The following is a 12115-nucleotide window of genomic DNA, read 5'->3' on the forward strand; positions in this document are numbered from 1 at the left end:
CAATGAATTCACGGTGTTCTAATTTCAATTTCCAGGAGTGTATTTCAATCCGAATCTTTTTTCTCATTTTTTCCGTCTTTTCCACGAAATGGGTATAAACTACTCCATTAGTCACAAAACACTACTATGGAAAAACGCGATTTGTTCTAGAGCTTCTCCCTGTTGTATTATAGTCTTCAGCGGAAAAGCACACAGCAGATTCTCTGTGATCATCTGCATGTCTTATCAAGATAGAGAGGCGGTTATCTGTTTGTTTATATCGCGGCATAGCAGTATCGCATGGTATCGGAACTATGAGGATGAAACAGACGCATCGGAACATGAGATTCAGAAAAAAAGTTGTGTGAGCTATCTTCTCCATTTATCATAAGATGGACTTTTAGGATGCTCAGATGCGAGCTAGCTGTCACTTCATACATAGCTGCGCGTTTTGTCGTCTTTTAAGAGAGGAATTTTGAATTGCTTGGTGCTGTGAACAGTCAACTAATGAGAGGCGCAGTCACAGTTGAAAAATGAAGTTGAAAGAAACTGATCTCACGTGGTTACTGAAGGCGATCTGAATGCTGTACATTGTCAGCACCTGTGTGACACATACATAGTTCAGTTTTTCTTCTTTCATACCGTAACTTCAGAGATGGTAATATTTTCGATCAACTCACGTCAAGCTAATAGAATATTTTTTGTCTAAAGACTTACTTCACACTCCTCACAAGTAGGGCACTATTCAGCCGGCTGTGAACTCTTCATTTTGACATCGTCATGCGCCTACTATCTCCTCAGGAGTATCAGTTTCGAAAGGCTTGCCCAGAAACTGAAGGGCAATAGGGACTAAGAGCACATCTGAAAAGCCAAAGTTGTTTGGAAAAGAGCTTCTGTTATCTTCAGAAATATCTAAGTACAACTTAACAGTAGCTATTCCTATTGTAGCACGATAAAAATAATGAAATTTGTGAAATACTGTTTTCTAATGAGATCGTGGACGTATAGTCTGAACCAGCAATCATAATTTCGATATTACCGGGAGTCCCTGAAAACAAGCCACGGTCTACACTACATCTACATCTACATGGATACTATGCAAATCATATTTAAGTGTCTGACAGAGGGTTCATCGAACCACCTTCACAGTTCTCTATTATTCCAATGACGTATAGCGCACGGAAAGAACGAACATATCTTTCCTTACGAGCTCTGATTTCCCTTATTTTGTCATGGTGATCGTTTCGCCCTATGTCGGCGTCAAGAAAATATTTTCGCATCCGGAGGAGAAAGTTGGTGATTGGAATTTCGTGAGAAGATTCCGCCGGAACGAAAAACGCCACTAAATCCTGTATCATTTCAGTGACACCCTCTCCCCTGTTTCGCGATAATACAAAACGTGCTGCCCTTCTTTGAACTTTTCCGATGCACTCCGTCAGTCCTACCTGGTAAGGATCCCACACCGCGCAGCAGTATTCTAAAAGAGGACAGGCAAGCGTAGTGTAGGCAGCCTCCTTAGTAGGTGTGTTACATTTTCTAATTGTCCTGCCAATAAAACGCAGTCTTTGGTTAGCCTTCCTCAAAAGATTTTCTATATGTTCCTTTCAATTTAAGTTGTTTGTAATTGAAATTCCTAGGAATTTAGTTGAATTTACGGCCTTTAGATTTGAGTGATTTATCGTGTAACCGAAGTTTAACGAATTCCTTTTAGCACTCATGTGGATGACCTCACGCTTTTCGTTATTTAGGGTCAACTGCCAATTGTCGGCCCATTCAGATACCTTTTCTTAATCGTTTTGCAATTTATTTTGATCTTCTGATGACTTTACTGGTCGATAAACGACAGCGTCATCTGCAAACAATCTAAGACGGTTGCTCAGATTGTCTCCCGAATCGTTTATGTAGACAAGGAACAGCAAAGGGCCTGTAACACTACGTTCGGGAACGCCAGGAATCATTTATTTCTTACTCGATGACTTTCCGTCAGTTACTACGAAATGTGACCTCTCTGACAGGAAATCACGAATCCAGTCACATAACAGACGATACTCCATAAGCACGCAATTTCACTACAAGCTGCTTGTGTGGTACAGTGTCAAAAGCCTTGCGGAAATCCAAAATACGGAATCCAATTGAAGGCCCTTGTCAATAGCACTCAACACTTCATGCGAGTAAAGAGCTAGTTGTGTTTCACAGGAACGATGTTTTCTAAACCCTTGTTGACTGTGTGTCAGTAGACCGTTTTCTTCGAGGTAATTCATAATGTTCGAACACAATACATGTTCCAAAATCATGGTGCATGTCGATGTTAATGATATGGGCCTGTAATTTAGTGGATTCCTCCTACTACCTTTTTTGAATATTGGTTTGACCTGTGCAACTTTCCAGTCTTTGGGTACGGATCTTTCGTCGAGCGAACGGTTGTATATGATTATTAAGTATGGAGCTATTGCATCAGGATACTCTGAAAGGAACCTAATTGGTATACGGTCTGGACCAGAAGACTTGCTTTTATTAAGTGATTTAAGTTGCATCACTGCTCCGAGGATATTTACTTTTACGTTACTCATGTTGGCAGCTGTTCTTGATTCTAATTCTAGAATATTTACTTCGTCTTCTTTTGTGAACGCATTTCGGAAGGCTATGTTTAGTAACTCTTCCTTCGTTATCTTCCTGTTATTAGTTGTCTTTCTTTAGTATCTTGTAGAGATATATAAAATGCAAGGTCTGTGTTCAATGGCAGCCAGCAGGATATAACACGTGTATACTGAGGAGTTGTATTGCTGGTGATTCGTTTCTCGCCGTCATCGGCGATCAGAAGCCGATCTGCAGGCCTCTCTGTGCAGGCGGTAACTGCGCTGAGTTTAGAGATGGACAGCGAGTCCGACATTCATTCTCGCCTCGCCGACGAACACATACTCATGCTGAACAGCTTCAGCGACTAGAACAGGGTCGCACTGTCGGCCTGCGAGAAGCTGGATGAACGTATGGGTGGGTTGCGGCGCGTGTTGGGCGCAATGTATCGGTGGTGCGTCGCTACATTCAACAGTGGCCCGTGGAGCATTTGCACATCGGTAGAACAGGTTCTGGAGGTATGTGCAAAACAGGCGCACATGAAGATCGACACATTGTGAGAGCAGCAGTGGCCGAGCGAACTTCATTCGGGGAAGAAATCTGGTAACAAAAAATGGTTCAAATGGCTCTGAGAACTATGGGACTTAACTTCTGAGGTCATCACTCATCAGTCCCCTAGAACTTAGAACTACCTAAACCTAACTAACCTAAAGACATCACACACATCCATGCCCGAGGCAGGATTCGAACCTGCGACCGTAGCATCGCGCGGTTCCGGACTGAGAGCCTACAACCGCTCGCCCACGGCGCTCGGCGAAATCTGGTAACATTTTGCACATGTTGGGTCATCAGGAACCACTGGGAACCATCTGCTTGCAGTGCGGATGAGATCACCACTGACACCACGACACCACCGGCTACTCTGGTGTGGTGAAGGGTGGCCTGGAGAGTGGAATGGTGCTCTCAAATCTTCAGTGACTAGAGTAGTTTCTGCCTGTATGCGAGTGATGGACGTACGCGTGTACGCTGGTGAGCTGCCTATTCCAGAGCGCATTCGCCCACGACAGACAGGCCACATCCCAAGCTTCATGGTGTGTGTGCGGAGAGGGGTGGGGGGGGGGGGGGAGCTTAAACTTTTGTGCAGGGTAAAGTAACCAGTGCCCGCTGTATTGCGCAATCTGTTATACACGTGCAAAGGCCGCTCCTTCGACAGGAAGATGAGGTGCTTTTTCAGCAGGATAATTCACATCCACGCAAAGCTCTTGCATCGCAACATGCTTTTCGTGGTGTACAACTATCCTGGCCAGCAAGGTCACCTACTGTACACGTATGCGCCGTGATCAATTGAGAACTTACTCGTTCTCCAGAGCTTGCAAGAACCATTACCAAATTGCAAGAAAAGGTGCAAGGTGCTTGGAACAATCTACAGCATGCGATAATACACACCTGTGTTGCCGCCAGAAGGGGGGTACACTGTGCACTCAGGCTTTTATTTGGACGTTTTACTGTGACTTGTGTGGTTCATTTGGTCTGAATTTGTTGTCATATACTCCTACAATGATGAACTCTCGTTCTTGAAGGCGTTGCATTTATTATTATTATTATTATTATTATTATTATTTTGTTGCAGTATAAGCAACGACACTCTGGCCACAGATGAGTCAATTGGAACCGACTAACCCGCGTGTCATCTTCTGCCAATGGCGACATTTGGATGCGGAATGAGGGAGGGGGGGGGGGGGGAACACACAGCACTCTCGGCCGATGTCTGTTCAGCAGACCTGGAGCCGCTACGGCTCGGTCCAGCAGCTCCTCAGCTGGCATCACAAGGCCGAGAGCACCCCGTTCCAGTCGCCCCATCAAGGCAAAATCCCAGGCATCATTGGGAATCGAACCCGGGTCCTCCGCATGGCAGTCACCCACGCTGACCACACAGCTACAGAGGCGGACATATTCTACACACAGGCTATTGTTATTCTCACTACTATCATTATCTGTGTTTAATTGTTACCCATTCAATGTAATAATATGTTGTACAATCACGTGACAATGTTAACTGAAAGTAAATAGCAAGATATATACAGATAGTAAAGCTGTCACCCTGCGAGCAGCTTTAAGTGTTATGGGGAATCCGTGATAAATCCATATCGACCTGGATCGGGCGCAATGAAAACCACTGCCCGATCTGGAGCAGCAGTGAAGGCAATGGACTAGCATTTGAGCGGAGTTCATATCCCCGGCCAACGATCCAGGTTTATATTTTACATACTTTTTCCGCATTGCTTAAACCAAATACTCTGAAATGGACAAGGCGATTTCCTTGAGTATCCTCCTCTAATCCTAACTGTACTCCGCCTCTAACGACCTGACGCGACGTTAAAACGTAATTGTCTTCCTTCAAAATATAAACCGAAACGTGTCACCTCTCCAGTACGAGTCCAGAGTCGAAATCGTCTGGGACTCCTGTTCGAATCAAGAGAAGGTAAGGCTGCGTGACACTCGACGATATTTTTGAGAGCGAACAACACGCCACAAATATGAGTGCAGGGCGTACCGTGGCGCAGCTGCGGGCCCACGGATCGAACTCGCGTAACAGGTTTGTCCGCGGCGTGGCTGGTACCACTTCTCGAAAAGCACTCCACCTCCCATAGGGAAAGCGGACCTCTGCCGCTCCTTGTGCGCCGGCAGATTTTGTCGTGTCTAAAGAACGCCTGTTTTTAGTGACGTCTTAGTGTTGTGCAAGGGACGGCCGATGTGGCCGTGCGGTTCTAGGCGCTTCAGTCTGGGACCGCGTGACCGCTACGGTCGCAGGTTCGAATCCTGCCTCGGGCATGGATGTGTGTGATGTTCTTAGGTTAGTTAGGTTTAAGTAGTTCTAAGTTCTAGGGGACTGATGATCACTGATGTTAAGTCCCATAGTGCTCAGAGCCATTTGAACCATTTTTGTTGTGCAAGGGAAGCAGGATATCTCGTGAGACGTGGTCGACGTCTATTACAGGCTCGGCATTATTTCTTTTGATCTATGATAGGGAACTAAACTGACGGTCGTGTTTCTGAAGTAACTGCATCGGCATTCGCAGAAACGATTCATTATGTGTGTGGAAAATATGAATCTATTTGGCAGTACCGGATTTTGAGTGTTACACCTTCCGAATACAAGAAGGGACGGTGTTAATCGTGACACCAAATGTTATATTCATCATGCTCGTTCCACTTGACGGAAGGTGCCTTGTCATCAGATGCCAAATTTGTAACAAGACTTCTATGATCACAAAAGAAGTTATTGTGGAACGATTTCAGCACTTGCTCTTTGTTTCCACATGGAATTTTCCATCGAGTTTCTCTTTTGGCTCAAATGGCTCTGAGCACTATGGGACTTAACTTCTGAGGTCATCAGTCCCCTAGAACTTAGAACTACCTAAACCTACCTAACCTAAGGACATCACACACATCCATGCCCGAGGCAGGATTCGAACCTGCGACCGTAGGGGTCGCGCGGTTCCAGACTGTAGCGCCTAGAACCGCTCGGCCACTCCGGCCGGCGTTTTGTCTTTATAACACAAGAACATGATATCTGACGTAGGATGCAAGTCCTGTCTCCTGGACTCGATCCAAGATTCGGTTCTTGGGGGAGGAGGGGCAGCGTTTGTTACTGTGTTTCCTCTCCCTCTTTCCCCACAAATGTAACTCGTTCATTCTCACTTTTGGCGTACAACAGTTGCCGATTTTTATAACAATAGCAAGAAAATATGTTACATGTTTTGATGTAATGCACACCTTAAAACAATTTTGAGCGTTAGATTTTCGAAACCCCGTAACTGTCTCCATTACGATGCAGAAATTTGAAATCTGGCTCAAAGGTGTCCGGAGCTAAAATGGACAGCAAAATTGATTGAAAATCTGATAGCACTAGAATTTGGGACACAAAAAACGGACAGCAAAAATGAAATATGTGCACATGTGTTGGGGCTTTTAACCTCTCCACATGTGCCTCTGGAAAGTCTTATAATTTAAAATCTGGTCCCTAAATCTCTTTCTTACCATTATGAAATCAGTCTGAAAGCTTCTGGTGTCTCCACGTCTCTTCCACGTAAACAGGTTTCTTTTATGATTAAATTATGCTCTGTGCAAAATTCTACATTTCCCCAAGTCCATATTCACCACTATTTTTCCTTTTCTTCCTTTTTGCTACTGTCAAACTGCAGTTTCCCATCACAATTAAATTTTCGTCTCCTTTAACTGTCTGGATATATTTTTATCTCATCATACATTTCTCCAATCTCTACATCCTCTGCGCAGATAGTTGGTATATAAACTTGTACTTCTGTGGTAGGTGTGAGCTTCTTGTCTATCTTCACTACGATAATTCGTTCACTACGCTGTTCATAGTAGCTCCGCCCGTATTCCTATTTTCGTATTGATTGCTAAACCCGCTCTTGCATTACCCCTGTTTGATTTTGTCTTTATCACCGTGTGTTCACCTGACAAGAAGTCCTGTTCTTGCTGCCACCGAACTTCACTAATTCCCACTACATCTAACTTCGACCTATCCATGTCCTTTTTAAATTTTCTAACTTGCCTGCCCGATTAAGGGATCTAACATTCCACGCGCCAACGCAAGTTTTTGTTTCTCCTGATAACCACATCCTCCTGAGTAGTCCCCACCCGGAGCTCCAGATGGGGAACTATTTTACCTCCAGAATATTTTACCCAAGAGGACGCCATCATCGTTCAACAGTAGAGCTGCATGCCCTCGGGAAAAATTGTAGTTTCCTCTTGATTTCAGCCGTTCCCAGTATCAGCACAGCAAGGCCGTTTTGGTTGATGTTACAGTCATCCGAACTGTTGCCTCTGCAACTACTAAAAAGAGGGCTGCCGCTCTTCAGGAACCACACGTTTGTCTGACGTCTTAACAGATACCCCCCCTTTGTGGTTGCATCTACGGTGCGGCCACATATATCGCTGAGGCACGATTCACTTCTAGCGTTAATAACAGTTTCACATGTTCACCCGTTTCCAGGTGAGTTAACGTTTCAATAGTATAGAGTGCTCATTAGATATACATTGGCTGTATCCGTCAAAGGAGGAAATAGTAGAGCAAGATTGTAGCTGGAACACCTCATTGTGCATATGCTGCAGCGTGGTGGGGGACGACACACACTGTGAATGCGGCCTTCAACGTCAGACGAAAATCAGATAGCTGACCGATGTGGGAGTGAGGGTATTGTTCGAAACAGAGGGGGTAAGAGGGTAAGCATCGCTGATTGAAATTCCATTCAGGAGAAGCTCTCGGGAATTTCTGAGAGATTGAACTATCAGAGACGCACTTCAAGTATCGCTGCTCTGTCCCATAGAGTAAATATCTTTGGAGTGAGCATTCACATGCGCAGAACAGATTTTGTGTTGTCAACATACATTGCCGGCCTGGTCACGTGTTCTCGGGACGTCGTGTGTGTGTCCGTATAGCGCCCTGTATATTTAGAATGTCACTACATCCCTAGTACAGACGGATTCTTATCGAACGTGTCGTGGATTATTTATATATGTTGCGCAGACATTTTAACAGTATTCATTTGATACCGGGAATAAACCAGCTACGTAACTTTTATGGGCAAGTGATATTACATCCTGCTTCTTTGCGATAGCTGTCACAGTTCAGATGCAATCGATTTTTGGTAGTTTTCGGTATGATACGGCACTTAATAGTATTACAGATCCTGACGTACATTTTTTGCAGTGATAGTCTTGCAAAATGACTTTTGCAAGTGTCCGAAAAACACCGAATCTGCCACAAATTAGCGATTATATCCCTGCTAATTCGACCTTTTTTTCTGCTATTTCTGCGTATTTATTTTCTCGTTTTTGCGAACTAAAGCACAATTTTTCTGGCTGGTGACACTTTGAAATATTTATTTAACGCATTTTACGTACTTGCTCCCAGTTTATTAAATAAATAGTAGACTGCGTAATCTATATACATAATCGACAAATCACTGATAAATGCATGGAGGATAATATTTGCTGAAACTAACCATTCCCTTTCCTGTTCCACTAGCAAATTTACGAGAGGAAGCGATTGTTTGTAAGCTTTTGAACGAGCCGTAATATCTATTATATAGTCATAAAATCGTAGAAAAATAGGTCTACAGAATCAAGCCTTAATTATAATGCGTCTCGAAATTTTTAAACATATACAGTGTCTCTTAATTATATGATAACTATAATTAGAGACATGGTATGTACCCATGAAAAGTTACTGTCCCTCTTTTCACATATTTTTCGTGGCATCCGTAGCTACAACAGCAATTCACCATCGCTATTACACTATAAACCTGCGGTGAAACACAACAAAAACTCTTGATACTCAGGAGAAAGAAAACTGGCATTCTACGGATCGGAGCGTGGAATGTCAGATCCCTTAATCGGGCAGGTAGGTTAGAAAATTTAAAAAGGGAAATGGATACGTTAAAGTTAGATATAGTGGGAATTAGTGAAGTTCGGTGGCAGGAGGAACAAGACTTTTGGTCAGGTGATTACAGGGTTATAAATACAAAATCAAATAGGGGTAACGCAGGAGTAGGTTTAATAATGAATAAAAAAATAGGAGTGCGGGTTAGCTACTACAAACAGCATAGTGAACGCATTATTGTGGCCAAGATAGACACAAAGCCCATGCCTACTACAGTAGTACAAGTTTATATGCCAACCAGCTCTGCAGATGATGAAGAAATTGATGAAATGTATGACGAGATAAAAGAAATTATTCAGGTAGTGAAGGGAGACGAAAATTTAATAGTCATGGGTGACTGGAATTCGTCAGTAGGAAAAGGGAGAGAAGGAAACATAGTAGGTGAATATGGATTGGGGGGAAGAAATGAAAGAGGAAGCCGCCTTGTAGAATTTTGCACAGAGCATAACTTAATCATAGCTAACACTTGGTTCAAGAATCATAAAAGAAGGTTGTACACCTGGAAGAATCCTGGAGATACTAATAGCTATCAGATAGATTATATAATGGTAAGACAGAGATTTAGGAACCAGGTTTTAAATTGTAAGACATTTCCAGGGGCAGATGTGGATTCTGACCACAATCTATTGGTTATGAACTGCAGATTGAAACTGAAGAAACTGCAAAAAGGTGGGAATTTAAGGAGATGGGACCTGGATAAACTGAAAGAACGAGAGGTTGTAGAGAGTTTCAGGGAGAGCATAAGGGAACAATTGACAGGAATGGGGGAAAGAAATACAGTAGAAGAAGAATGGGTAGCTCTGAGGGATGAAGTAGTGAAGGCGGCAGACGATCAAGTAGGTAAAAAGACGAGGGCTAATAGAAATCCTTGGGTAACAGAAGAAATATTGAATTTAATTGATGAAAGGAGAAAATATAAAAATGCAGTAAATGCAGCAGGCAAAAGGGAATACAAACGTCTCAAAAATGAGATCGACAGAAAGTGCAAAATGGCTAAGCAGGGATGGCTAGAGGACAAATGTAAGGATGTAGAGGCTTGTCTCACTAGGGGTAAGATAGATACTGCCTACAGGAAAATTAAAGAGACCTTTGGAGAGAAGAGAACCACTTGTATGAATATCAAGAGCTCAGATGGCAACCCAGTTCTAAGCAAAGAAGGGAAGGCAGAAAGGTGGAAGGAGTATATAGAGGGTTTATACAAGGGCGATATACTTGAGGACAATATTATGGAAATGGAAGAGGATGTAGATGAAGATGAAATGGGAGATAAGATACTGCGTGAAGAGTTTGACAGAGCACTGAAAGACCTGAGTCGAAACAAGGCCCCCGGAGTAGACAACATTCCATTAGAACTACTGATGGCCTTGGGAGAGCCAGTCATGACAAAACTCTACCATCTGGTGAGCAAGATGTATGAGACAGGCGAAATACCCACAGACTTCAAGAAGAATATAATAATTCCAATACCAAAGAAAGCAGGTGTTGACAGATGTGAAAATTACCGAACTATCAGTTTAATAAGTCACAGCTGCAAAATACTAACGCGAATTCTTTACAGACGAATGGAAAAACTGGTAGAAGCGGACCTCGGGGAAGATCAGTTTGGATTCCGTAGAAATGTTGGAACACGTGAGGCAATACTAACCTTACGACTTATCTTAGAAGAAAGATTAAGAAAAGGCAAACCTACGTTTCTAGCATTTGTAGACTTAGAGAAAGCTTTTGACAACGTTAACTGGAATACTCTCTTTCAAATTCTGAAGGTGGCAGGGGTAAAATACAGGGAGCGAAAGGCTATTTACAATTTGTACTGAAACCAGATGGCAGTTATAAGAGTCGAGGGGCATGAAAGGGAAGCAATGGTTGGCAAAGGAGTGAGACAGGGTTGTAGCCTCTCCCCGATGTTATTCAATCTGTATATTGAGCAAGCAGTAAAGGAAACAAAAGAAAAATTCGGAGTAGGTATTAAAATTCATGGAGAAGAAGTAAAAAACTTTGAGGTTCGCCGACGACATTGTAAGTCTGTCAGAGACAGCAAAGGACTTGGAAGAGCAGTTGAACGGAATGGACAGTGTCTTGAAAGGAGGATATAAGATGAACATCAACAAAAGCAAAACGAGGATAATGGAATGTAGTCAAATTAAATCGGGTGATGCTGAGGGGATTAGATCAGGAAATGAGACACTTAAAGTAGTAAAGAAGTTTTGCTATTTAGGGAGTAAAATAACTGATGATGGTCGAAGTAGAGAGGATATAAAATGTAGACTGGCAATGGCAAGGAAATCGTTTCTGAAGAAGAGAAATTTGTTAACATCGAGTATAGATTTAAGTGTCAGGAAGTCGTTTCTGAAAGTATTTGTATGGAGTGTAGCCATGTATGGAAGTGAAACATGGACGATAACCAGTTTGGACAAGAAGAGAATAGAAGCTTTCGAAATGTGGTGCTACAGAAGAATGCTGAAGATAAGGTGGGTAGATCACGTAACTAATGAGGAGGTATTGAATAGGATTGGGGAGAAGAGAAGTTTGTGGCACAACTTGACTAGAAGAAGGGATCGGTTGGTAGGACATGTTTTAAGGCATCAAGGGATCACAAATTTAGCATTGGAGGGCAGCGTGGAGGGTAAAAATCGTAGAGGGAGACCAAGAGATGAATACACTAAGCAGATTCAGAAGGATGTAGGTTGCAGTAGGTACTGGGAGATGAAGAAGCTTGCACAGGATAGAGTAGTATGGAGAGCTGCATCAAACCAGTCTCAGGACTGAAGACCACAACAACAACACTATAAACTTCAAACGCTGCAGAAAGCACACACGCACAGCGAAGTCCCGAAAACACTTGACAATCCTGGTTTAATGTTGACAACATGCGCAGAACGCAGTGCTCACTCCAGTGATATTTACTCAATGCTCTGTCCGTGTCATAGAGTAAAAATATCTCTGGAGTGAGCATTGCGTCCTGCGTATGTTGTCAACATTAAACTGGAATTGTCACGTGATCTAGGGACGACGTCGATTGTGTAGCGCCAATTCACGTCCGCCATCAGGTAACGTCACGTCTCGTCACGTAACACCAAAACATTCTACAATACC

This window comes from Schistocerca nitens, chromosome 5 (genome assembly GCF_023898315.1).
Source record: "Schistocerca nitens isolate TAMUIC-IGC-003100 chromosome 5, iqSchNite1.1, whole genome shotgun sequence".
Taxonomy (NCBI): domain Eukaryota; kingdom Metazoa; phylum Arthropoda; class Insecta; order Orthoptera; family Acrididae; genus Schistocerca; species Schistocerca nitens.